This window comes from Buteo buteo, chromosome 9 (assembly GCF_964188355.1).
Source record: "Buteo buteo chromosome 9, bButBut1.hap1.1, whole genome shotgun sequence".
NCBI lineage: Eukaryota > Metazoa > Chordata > Aves > Accipitriformes > Accipitridae > Buteo > Buteo buteo.
In genome coordinates this window covers 221,788-232,950 of record NC_134179.1, presented here as the reverse complement: position 1 = coordinate 232,950, position 11,163 = coordinate 221,788, and the positions used below count along the sequence as shown (strand labels likewise).

Here is an 11,163-nt window from a genome sequence, read left to right as displayed (position 1 = left end):
GCAGAACCCTAGACTGCAGAAACTCTAAATACCCATAACCTTAGCATTACAGAACCCTAGAGTGCAGTAACCCAAAACGACCGTACCCGTAGGACTGCAGAACCCTAGAGTGAACTAACTCTAGCCGCCCATAACATGAGCATTGCAGAACCCTTGAGTGCAGTAACCCTAAACACCAGTAACCCTAGCATTGCAGAACCCTGGAGTGCAGAAAGCCTAAATGCCAGTAACTGTGCTATTACAGAATCGTAGACTCCAGTAACCCTAAACGCCCGTAACACGAGCATTGCAGAACCCTGGAGTGCAGAAAGCCTAAACACCAGTAACTGTCCCATTACAGAATCCTAGACACCAGTAACCCTAAACATCTGTAAACCTAGCATTGCAGAACACTAGAGTGCAGTAACCCTAAAGCCCATAAACCAAGCATTGCAGAACCCTAGAGTGCAGTAACCCTAAACAGACATAACCCTAGCATTGCAGAACCCTGGAGTGCAGAAAGCCTAAATGCCAGTAACTGTCCCATTACAGAATCCTAGACTACAGTAACCCTAAACGCCCATAGCACAAGCATTGAAGAACCTTAGAGTGCAGTAACCCTAAACGCCTGTAATTCTAGCATTGCAGAACCCTAGATTGCAGTAACACTAAATATCCTTAACCCTACCATTGCAGAACCCTAGAGTGCAGTAAACATAGCCGCCCATAACCCTAGCATTGCAGAGCCTTAGAGTGCAGTAACCCTAAACATATGTAACCCTAGCATTGCAGAACCCTAGAGTGCAATAACCCTAAATGCCCGTGTGTATGGAAGGGTTAAAGATGGAATTTTGGTCCTTGGATGAACACTGATTAAGAAATACATAACTAAAAAATGTAGTCAGCACAGGGATCAGATAGTTTATTGTCTATTGTTTGAAAAGCTGACCATAGGGATAAGAAAGTAGAACAAGGTTAGGGGAGGTAGTATGTGCAATAATGGAGGAATACAATGTCGTTGTTGAGATGGACAAACGACAAGTACGCACTCTTATAGTACAAGCAAAGAAGGTTTTTTATTACTACAACCCAGCAAATTTATACCCGTTATACTTGTTACCTTGTACATATGTCTCTCCCTTATTGCTCAAAAAGTTGTCAGAAGTTGTTTTTCTCACCCCTCATTGCGTGACTTTTTCAGGTTGCTTATCACAACTGCAAACAGTCAACACATTCCTTAAACTTTGTTTCCCAGGTATGCTTCTCATCCTTTCTTGTTCTCTCACGGGAACACTGCAATCTTGTCAAGGTCAATATCCTCCCCAGGCTCCTTGGTCCAGCCGAGGTCCTCCACAATACAAGGCACCACACATAATTTTGCTTACCTTGCAAAAGCCCTGCTATTGGTTAGAGCTTCGTGGATGTGACTGATGGATTATGGTAATTTGCCACATGCACAGAGCACATGAACCAATAGAAGGGATGAGTATGGCACGTGCAGCGTGCCTGGCCAGCGGGCGCACGTGCCATAGGCTTCCTAAGTTGCAATCAAGGCATGTTTCGGCACTCATTGGCCACGAGTGTCGACGCCTGTTCCTCCACAAATGTATAGAATACCAGAGTTGCTTTTTCCCTTATAGGCAGAGTGTGTGTTTACCTTCTCGGGAATCCTCAAAACCACCCTAAAACAGCCCGTAACCCTAGCATTGCAGAACACAAGACTGCAGTAAACCTAAACACCCGTAACTGTAGCATTGCAGAACCCTAAAGTGCAGTAACCCCAAACACCTGTAACCCTAGCATTGCAGAAACCTAGAGTGCAGTAACCCTAAACACCCATAACCCTACCATTTCAGAACCACAGAGTGCAGTAACCCTAGCCACGCAAAACCCTAGAGCATGGCAATCCTACTGCAAGACAACCCTACTGTGGAGGAATCTTAATTACGGTTACACGTAGGGGGGGCTGAGCCCCACCCACTGGGCAGGGATAGCGATGAGGTGCCCATTGTGGGCAGGGTTAGGGTTTAGGGCTAGAGTTTAGGGTTAGGGTCTGGGTTAGGGAGGGGGTTAGGGTGTTAGGGATCGGGTTAAGGTTCGAGGCGTTACGGTTAGGGTGTGAATTAGGGTTAGGGCGCGGGTTAAGGCTAGGGCACAGGTTAGGAGTAGGGCATGGGTTAGGGTGTGGGTTAGGGTTAGGGCACGGGTTAGGGTTAGGATTAGGGTGTAGGTTAGGGGTTAGGTTAGGTTTAGGGCGCGGGTTAGGGTTGGGGCACGAATTAGGGCACGGGTTTGGGCGCGGGCTAGGGCTAGGGTACGGGTTAGGGTTACGGCATGGGTTAGGGTTAGATTTAGGGCACAGGTTACGGTTAGGGCGCGGGTTAGAGTTAGGGTTAGGGTGCAGGTTAGGGCACGGGTAATGGTTAGGTTTAGGGCACAGGTTAGGGTTAGGGTTACGGTTAGGGTTAGGGCACGAGTTAGGGTTAGGGTTACAGTTAGGGTTAGGGCACGGGTTAGTGTCGAGGGATGCAATGGGTCTGCAGAATGCCTGACAGTGCGAGAGCAGCATGACCTTGAGCAGCTTGTAGTGTATCCTTGATCGTCTGGAAAGTCCCGAGAATAGCAGTGCAAAAACAAGACAATGATAAGAGGAACCGTCCTGACGACTCACCAGTCATGAACTGTTAGTTACTAACTAAACCAATCATACATGAACACATACTCTGAAGAAGGGGATAAACAGGTGTGTTAGAATAATAAAGTAGCCATTTTGCACAATCTAATACTTGTCGTGTACGTCTCTACTGCGACACATGGTGACCCCGATGCGTTTGGGCAAACTGATCATTTAAAGGCGATAAATCTGGCACTAGCAAGAAGTGTACTGGCGGCGAGGAGAGCTGCCGAGGAGTATAGTGGCGGCGAGAAGAGCTGCGGAGACGGAGCCGGGTGAAGCTGAGAGCAGTGGGAATCTGCTTGGTCCAGACCTGAACTTCAACACCTAAAAAGGTCAGCCACCGGGGACAAAACTGTTAGAATGGGGCAACAATTAACAAAAGAAGAGGAGACGATTTTGTCTACCTGGAAAGCCCTATTAAAAAGAAAAGGGGTTAAAACCCCAGAACAAAGCCTGAAAAGGATTTTGATATGGAGTAAGATGCAAGGCTTTGCAGCCACAACAGTTATTGCATTCAGTGTGGGTGCATGGCAAGCGTCTGCCCGTGAGTCATAAGCGAAAGCTATTGCTGGGTTGGACTTTGTGTATTATTTGGGACAACTGTCATTTGCATTTGTTTGGTATTTGGTATTTGAATGTATATAAGTATAATGGCATTGGCAAAATTGTTTAAGAATAAGAGTGCAGGAAATGGAACTGCTGATGAAAAGATACCAAAAACATCAGCGTTGGGACGTTTATTGGCACATTGGGGTGAATTGCAGGAAAAATGGTAAACAAACAGAACTTTGAGTTACAATACTATATTGCAATTACTGTTGTTTTGTAGGAGAGAGAGAGTAAATGGAATAAAGTGCCATAGGTAGATTTGTTCTTTTTAAGTGAACGTATCTGACGGGGACCGGAGGGGAGTCTCCCAGCAGAACCTCTGGTTACAGCTAAACCGGGAGAACAGAAAATGGAATTTGAATTGACACTAGAGTCACCTTTTCAGTTTTAAATACCTTAGAGGGAGAGTTAAGTTTTGAAGAAATTGGTGGTGTCGGTGCAACAAGTGAACGAGAAACTAGACCCTTCTTTAAATCTTTAACAATGAAATTAGGAAAGCAATGGGTCACTCAGCAGTTTTTGTATGTGCCAGATTCTCCTAAAACCCTGTTAAGGAGAGATCTATTTGAGAACTTAGAGGCAGAAGTTAAATTAAAAAATGGAGAGATTAAAACTTCAATTCCAGAAACTAAACGTATCGAAGCAGTGGCTTTGTTGTTAACAGGATGGTTACCGAAAGCAGAAGATTATACCAGTCAAAGTCTAATGCTGTAATTCCAATCGTCTGGACTGGGAAGTTCCTGGTAAATCCAAAAAGCAGAACCTGTGAGAGTTGATTTAAAGCCAGGATGGAATCCGGTAAGAATGAAACAATACCCCCTAAGACCGGAAAGTCGGAAAGGGTTAGCAATGGTAATACAAACATTTTTAAGATACAAATTGTTAATAGAATGCGAATCCAGATATAACACCCCGATCTTGCCTGTTAAAAGGCTAATGAAAAAGATGGTAGATTAGTTCAAGACCTCCTCAGAGCAATAAATCAAATAGTACAAGATATTCATCCGGTAGTAGCAAATCCTTATACTTTGTTAGCAACCCTAACGGAGAAACAAGAATGGTTCACAGTGTTAGACTGAAAAGATGCCTTTTTCCGTATTCCCTTGGATCCCAGTAGTCAAGAGGTTTTTGCTTTGGAATGGGAAAATCCTGAGACTGGGAGAAAAACACAATATACGCGGACAGTCTTGCCTCAAAGCTTTAAGAATAGTCTTACCATTTTTGGAAATCAATTGGCACGAGAATTAGAGATTTGGAAGAAAGAAAATAATCAAGAAATCTTGCTGAAATATATGGATGATCTGTTAATTGTAGCTGAGACGGAAGAACAATGCACAAAGCTAACTATCAACTTTTTGAACTTTTGGGGAATCGGTGGATATCGAGCGTCAAAAGAAAAAAACCCAAATAACCCAGAAAGAAGAAACTTATTTAAATGAGTTTTAAAATCCTAAAAGGACAGAGACAATTGGGAACTGGGAGAAAAGAGGCAATTTGTCGTCTCCCCGAACCTAAGACGAAAAAAATTAATGACGAGCGTTGCCGGGAATGGTCGAGTGGTGTCACCTGTAGATTATAAATTGTGGCTTGCTGGCCCGACCTTTATAGGAGCAGCTCAAAACCTCAAACGATGGATTGGACCGATGCCGAGAAAGCTACTTTCCAAGAACTGAAACAGGCTGTAAGAGGGGTGCCAGCCCTAGGCCTGCCAGATCTCACAAAGAAGACACTTGAACTTTTTGCTCGTGAAAGAAGAGGTATAGCTCTGGGTATCCTGGCCCAATACGTAGGGCCAAGTGGGCGAGCTGTGGCCTACTTCTCGAAGCGATTAGGTAATGTGAGTCTGGGATGCTCTGGTCGTCCGAGAGCCGTCGCTGCAACTGTGCTACTGATCCAGGAAGCTCGTAAGTTCACCTGAGGACAAAGGATTAGAGGACAAAGGATTACTGTACGTTTCCCATATGATAACTGTTGTGCTAAAACAGAGAGGGGGGCATTGGGTATCCCCTAGCAGGATGCTGAAATACCAAGTGGTGTGGCTGGAACAAGATGATGTTTACCTAAACGCTACTACCACCGTTAACCCTGTTGCGTTTTCAACAACCGATCAAGTTAAAGGAGGAGAACTGGAACGTGACTGCTTGCAGACAATCGAAAGAGTTTACTCCAGCTGACTGGATCTCTGAGATGTGCCGCTAGAAGAAACAGATTGGGAACTGTATGCCGACGGAAGCGGTTCCATCTGTGAAGGAAAACGTTTATCAAGATAGACAATAACTACTGAGGAGGTAATTGTGTTGCCAGCTTTGCCTTCGACGATATCTGCCCAAAAGGCTGAATTGATAGCTCTCATTCGAGCTCTGGAACTCAGTCAAGGAAAGCGAGTCAACACTTTTGGACAGACTCAAAGTATGCTTTTGGAGTAGTACGTGCGCATGGAGCGATACGGAGAGAAAGAGGACCGTTGCCCGCGCAAGGAACCACCATTCAGCACGCAGAACAAATACTGAAATTGTTAGAAACCATTCAAAAACCAACAGCAGTCACGATAATGCACTGTAAAGCACATCAGTTAGGTAAGACCGGTCCGAACGCAGGTAACCGACTGGCCGATAAAGCTGCTAAAGAGGCTGCGGAAAAAGGCATCCTAGCACTAGTTCCAGAGAAAAGTATAAAATTGCCTAAAGAAACTCCAAATTATAACGAAAAAGATGAAGAATTAATTATTAGATTGCAGGCTAACAAAATGAAACAGGATAGGCTGTAACACCGACAGGTCAAATAATAGTCCCACCCACAATAATAAGAGAAATTGCCCGAGCTGAAGATCACAAAGTATATCGGGGAACAGAAAGTGAAATACGACAAAGATTGTTTAAACAATTAGAAGCGGATGTGAAATTTATATATAAAAATGTCCCCGAATCAGTAATAAGATCATCTTTGGGATTATGAAATAAGGAAATTTTTTAGGAGAATATTAGCAAATTGACTTTATAGAATTGCCTTGAAAAGAAGGATCTATCCTAGTTTTAGTTGATATCTTTACTGGGTGGCCCGAGGCTTTCCCTTGTCGCACTGAGAAAGCAAGGGAAGTAGTCAAAGTCTTGCTCAAAGAGATAATACCAAAATGTGGGGTGCCTGTAAGAATGTCATCTGACAATGGCCCTCATTTTATAGCAAAGATTATGAGACAAGCTGAGCAAAGTATTATCTATAGATTGAGACTATCACACCCCATACAGACCACAAGCGGGGGGGGGGGGGGAGAGAGGGGGGGGGGGGGAGAGAGAGAGAGAGAGAATGAACTATACCCTTAAGCAACAGTCGAGTAAAATTTGTCAGGAAACCTCACTCCTCACGTGGGTTAAAGCATTACCCATGGCTCTATTAAGAATCAGAGTATAGCCAGAAGAGAAAGAAAATTTAAGTCATTATGAAATGTTTTATGAAAGACCATATCGAGAGTCCTATGTTCTGAGTATCTTGAGTGCCTTTGGAGATAGGTTTTTAAAAGGTGTTATGATTTCTTTAAGCAATTCTTTTCAAGAACTTTGTCAGTATGTCTCCACAGCTGGACCCTTAGAATTGGACGTAGCAGCGCATCCCTTGCGACCAGGAGATTGAATGTGTGTAAAATCACTGAGAAGTGGAAAGGACCGTATCGAGTCATTTTAACAGCCCTTATAGCAGTAAAGGTCTGGGAGAAGAACCCTGGCTTCAATATTCAAGAATAAAGAAAGCACCAACAAGAAATTGGAAGTCTAAAGAAACTGGCCCTTTAAAACTGAAAATCTATAAGTAAGTTTCACATTATCTATTTGGGAAAACAGCTGTGTAAAGTTTATAATACTGGGGTTGCTATTAGGAATATTGTCGAGGGCAATAATCTTTTTGTGTGTTTAGAGGGCGTATGTATTTTTTTTGAGGGGTTCCAAACATGAGATAAACAAAATGAAACTATTATTGTTTGAGCTATTAATCTTGATACTAACCGTTTTTGTAATTTGGATTTAAAAAAAAATAAATCTAGTTTTGTAACTGATTCAAAGTTTTGTAAAGACACAAAATTGAACCTCAGTAACAGCCTGCCTTCCGATTCCAAAGTCAGATGAAAATCTAGTTCCGTGGAGAATACTGACATTGAATTTAACCAAAACTTGAGAAAAGATGCAGAACAATGAGAATCATTTTAGCAAATTAAATGGGATGGATTTAAAAGGCAATTATTTTTTTTAAATTTGAAAGAAGGAATTAGAGCGTTGTGAATTATAACATTACCAAACCATCCACCTCATGGACAAAAGAATTAATTTACTCGCCCTTCGGGAGAAACTTGTACAGGCAGCCCTTGGGGCTGTCAGTTGCCAAAACCGTAGCGACAAGTGCAGGAAGGAACTTGGGATCATATTTAAAATATAAAACGATGTTTAGAATTTCCTGGAGTTCCAGGATCCTTGTTAGAGCCACCCAGAGTCGGGACCGTCTATGGAAATTTAGACTGGTTTAGACAACCAGAGAAAAATCACACATCCTAAACAGAGCTGAATGAAGGTTTATACTTGCAGCTCCTCTGACCCCAAACTCCAACGACTTTCTCTAGTAGCTAAAGCTCTCAGATGGGGATGTGTTTGTAGAAAGTATAATAATATTTTACATGATCTTTGGTCGCCTCTTAATAACGGAAAACATTTAGCTTGGAGTTGACTGTATTAAAGGACAGGTGAAAAGTTCAGGGTTAACTGTTTGGGTGACTAGTGATGATATATGATCCACTCACCTTTTCATGAAGGAGAAAGGCAAATCGTGGACTTCAGCCTTAATAACTCTCTCCTCTCTCTGGAAGAAATCTCCCTTGTGGCCTCGCTGGTGGACCCGGGTAAATGGAAAAGATGATACCTGGCAATCGCCAAGTCTTAGAACTAAAATAAGATGGGTATTCAAATCTGTATTTTGACCCCAGTTAACACCCCTTCCAAATGAGATGACTCTTGCCACCTTTCATTCAATCGAGGAAGTGCCTGCTGCTTAACTTCCCATGGGTGTTGAGAAGTTTTGTTCCGGGTTTCGGTCCCCCAGCTGCGGGCCGGGGCTGGAGGAGCCGCAGGTGCGGGCAGTGAGGCTGCTGGGGCCGTCCCCTCCCTGGAAAGGGGGGGCTGCCGGGGGAGGGGCCGGGGCGGGGCCGGTGGGAGCCGAGGCAGGAGCGGAGCGGAGCGGTGGCCGGGCTGCGGCTGCCCCGCGGGAGAAGGTGAGCGGGGCCGGGCGCCCCTCGGACGGCGAACGTCGGAGGCGGGGGTGGCCCGGGGGAGGTGGGGGCCGCCGGTGCAGAGGCCGGGGGGGAGCCCTGGGGGCTCACAGGGGGCTGGGACCACGTGCGCGCGCGGGGGGGGGGTGGGCTCACAGGGCGGCTGGGAGCAAGTGCGCGCGGGGGGGAGGGCTCACAGGGGGGCTGGGAGCAAGTGCGCGCGGGGGGGGGGGGCTCACAGGGGGGCTGGGAGCAAGTGCGCGCGAGGGGGGGGGGGGGGGCGCAGGGCGGCTGGGACCACGTGCGCGCGCGGGGGGGGGTGCTCACCGGGCCCCGTGGCGGGGCTGCGCAGCCGGCCGGCGGGTTCCGGGGAAAGCCCCGAGGAGGACGGCGGGGTCTGTGTGGGACGCACGGAGCGGCGGCGGCGGCCGCTGCCCGGAGCCGGGCGGGGGGGTGCCGCGCCGCGCCGTGCCGGAGCCGGGCGGCGAAAGCGCGCCGGAGCTGCCCGGAGCGGCGCTGGGGGCTCGGCGGGAACTGCGGCTGCGCCGGCGTGGGGGTGGGCGGAAACGGAAGCGGCTTCCCCTCGGGGTCAGGCAGCAGGGCGGGCTGCCTCCCGGGGCATGCCGGGAGCTGTAGTTTTCGCGGACTCGGCGGCCGGGCGGCAGCGTGGCTCTCGGGCGCGGCGTAGTCCTTGCTGCCGCCGCGGCCCCCGGAGTCCGACCAGGTCAGACGCAGGAGCGTTGCCGGTTTCGTGTGGTTTTCCGCGGGCTTCCCGCTGCACCCGCTCCCCGACCAGCCGTGCGGACGCGCGACCCGGGCGCATGCGCCGTCCTGCGCGTGGGGCAGCCCGGCGTTCGCTCGTCGGCTCCGGCCCCTCCGGCGCATGCGCGGTGTCCGGGTGCAGCGTGGTGGCGCGCAGGGCGCGGGTCTGGGCGGCAGCGGGCGAGCGCCGGGACCGCGGGTGAGGCGAGCGATCCCCTCCGGCGGGGGCAGGGGCAGGGGCGGGGGCGGGGGCGGGGGGGTGCCTCCTGCCCGCTGGCCGCCGGGCGCTGGCGGGACGGGAAGCTGCGAAGCGGCCGCCGCGGCAGGCTCCCGGTCCGCCGGAGGCGAGCCGGGCCAGGGCAGCGCCAGGCAGTTCCCCGAGAGCCGATAGAAGGGAAGAGGGGACGGAGGCGGGCACCCCCCAGGCGCGGCCAGCGGGCGCCTCCCCGAGTCGCCGGAGCTCCCCCGGCGCCTTCCCCCGGCCCCGCTCGGCCCGTGCGGCTGCCCCCAGCTCCAGCCCCTCCCCTGAAGCCTGTGCTGTAGCCGCAGGCAGCCCCCGAGCCCTGTCGTGAGGGCAGCAAGCTGGCCCTCCCATGTTCTCGAGTCTCCCTGAACGTGGGTGCCGTTAGCAGCGGCGCGGGGAACGAGCGGCGTCTGCGGAAGCCCCTGCGGAAGGAGGGGCTCTGGCCAGGGTCGAGCTACAGTAATAACGGTCACTGCTGCCTCTTTCCCTCTCCCAGAGGCCACGCTGTGAGTGCGGTTGTCCGTTCGTCCCCGGGGATGCCGTTGACTGCAGCAGCCTCAGGCTCGCGTGGGCTGTCTCTGCCTGGCCTCCCTCTCCTCGTGGCGCGGGAGCACAGAGGGACAGGCGGAGCGCTTGCTGGCTGTGGACGGGAGCTGCTGAAGCTGGAGAGGCCACAGAAAAGTAAAGAAGAAGAAACGGAAGGCCATCTGGCTGGCAGCTGCCTCCCGCTGCAGGCAAGAGAGAGCCTGCCTCTCTGGGTGTGGGAGGATCCCTCCTCGTAGTCCGCAGCAGGTCAGGCTGCCAGGGTCTGTATGCATGACCAGCAGCGCGGTACGGCCACGTAGTGAGCGAGCGAGCGAGGCTATGTGTCTAGGAGGCCTCATCTCGTAAGAGCCGCGAGACGCTCGCGTGTTCCGTTATGTGGAGGAGAGCCAAGCGACTGGAGTTACAGAAGAGGAAGGGAGGAGAGAAGGAGAAAGAAGCGTCTGCACTGGCAAGGTCTCCTGGCAGCTCCAAGAGCGAGAGCTGTGGTGAGTCCTGGGCCTCCGGGGCCCTGTCGCTCCTCTTGTGCCTCCCGGTCCCTCCCTCCCTCCCCCTCTCCTGACCCCCTCGCTTTCTCTTGCTGCTGTGACTTGTTTGTTTGTTTGTTTGTTTTTTATTATTTTTATTTTGCTTCCCTGTACCTCTCCTCTTCTGTCTATTCTCTTGTCCTGCTCCCTCTTCCCCCCCCCCCTTTCCTTCGACTGCCCCCCTTTCTTTTTCTCTCTGCGTTCTTGTCCTGCTCCCTCTCCCTCTCCCTGCCCCCCCCGCCCCGTCTTTGTCCTGCAGCCAGTCGCTGTTTTTTCCTTTTCCATCTCCTTGTCCTGATCTGCATCCGCCTCTTTCCCCGCCTCCCAATTTCTCTGGCCTGTTCCCCTAGTGTTCTTTTCCTCTCCGTACCTGTACGTGTCGCTCTGTGTCCCTGCCTTCCTATCTCTCTTCTTCCTACTTTCTGTTTCTGTCTCTATCGCTTTGTCTTGCTCGCCGTTGCTGTTTATTTTTGTCATTCTGGATCTCGCTGTCCCCGTCCTCCTTCCTGTTCATCTCTTACTCTCTGTGACCCTTTGTGCTGCTTCCTGCCCCTTTTTTTATTCACCCTCCCTCTCT

General features: G+C 50.0%; 1 long non-coding RNA gene across 1 annotated transcript; it reads right to left on the bottom strand.

Moving 5' to 3' along the window:
• Positions 1 to 372: 372 nt before the first annotated feature.
• Positions 373 to 9,069, bottom strand: LOC142034127 (uncharacterized). The gene is made up of 3 exons (XR_012651460.1): positions 8,838 to 9,069; positions 8,046 to 8,187; positions 373 to 2,980 (listed from the first exon to the last, which is right to left on the bottom strand). It is a non-coding gene; the product is annotated as an uncharacterized LOC142034127 (long non-coding RNA).
• Between the last annotated feature and the right edge of the window lie 2,094 nt (positions 9,070 to 11,163).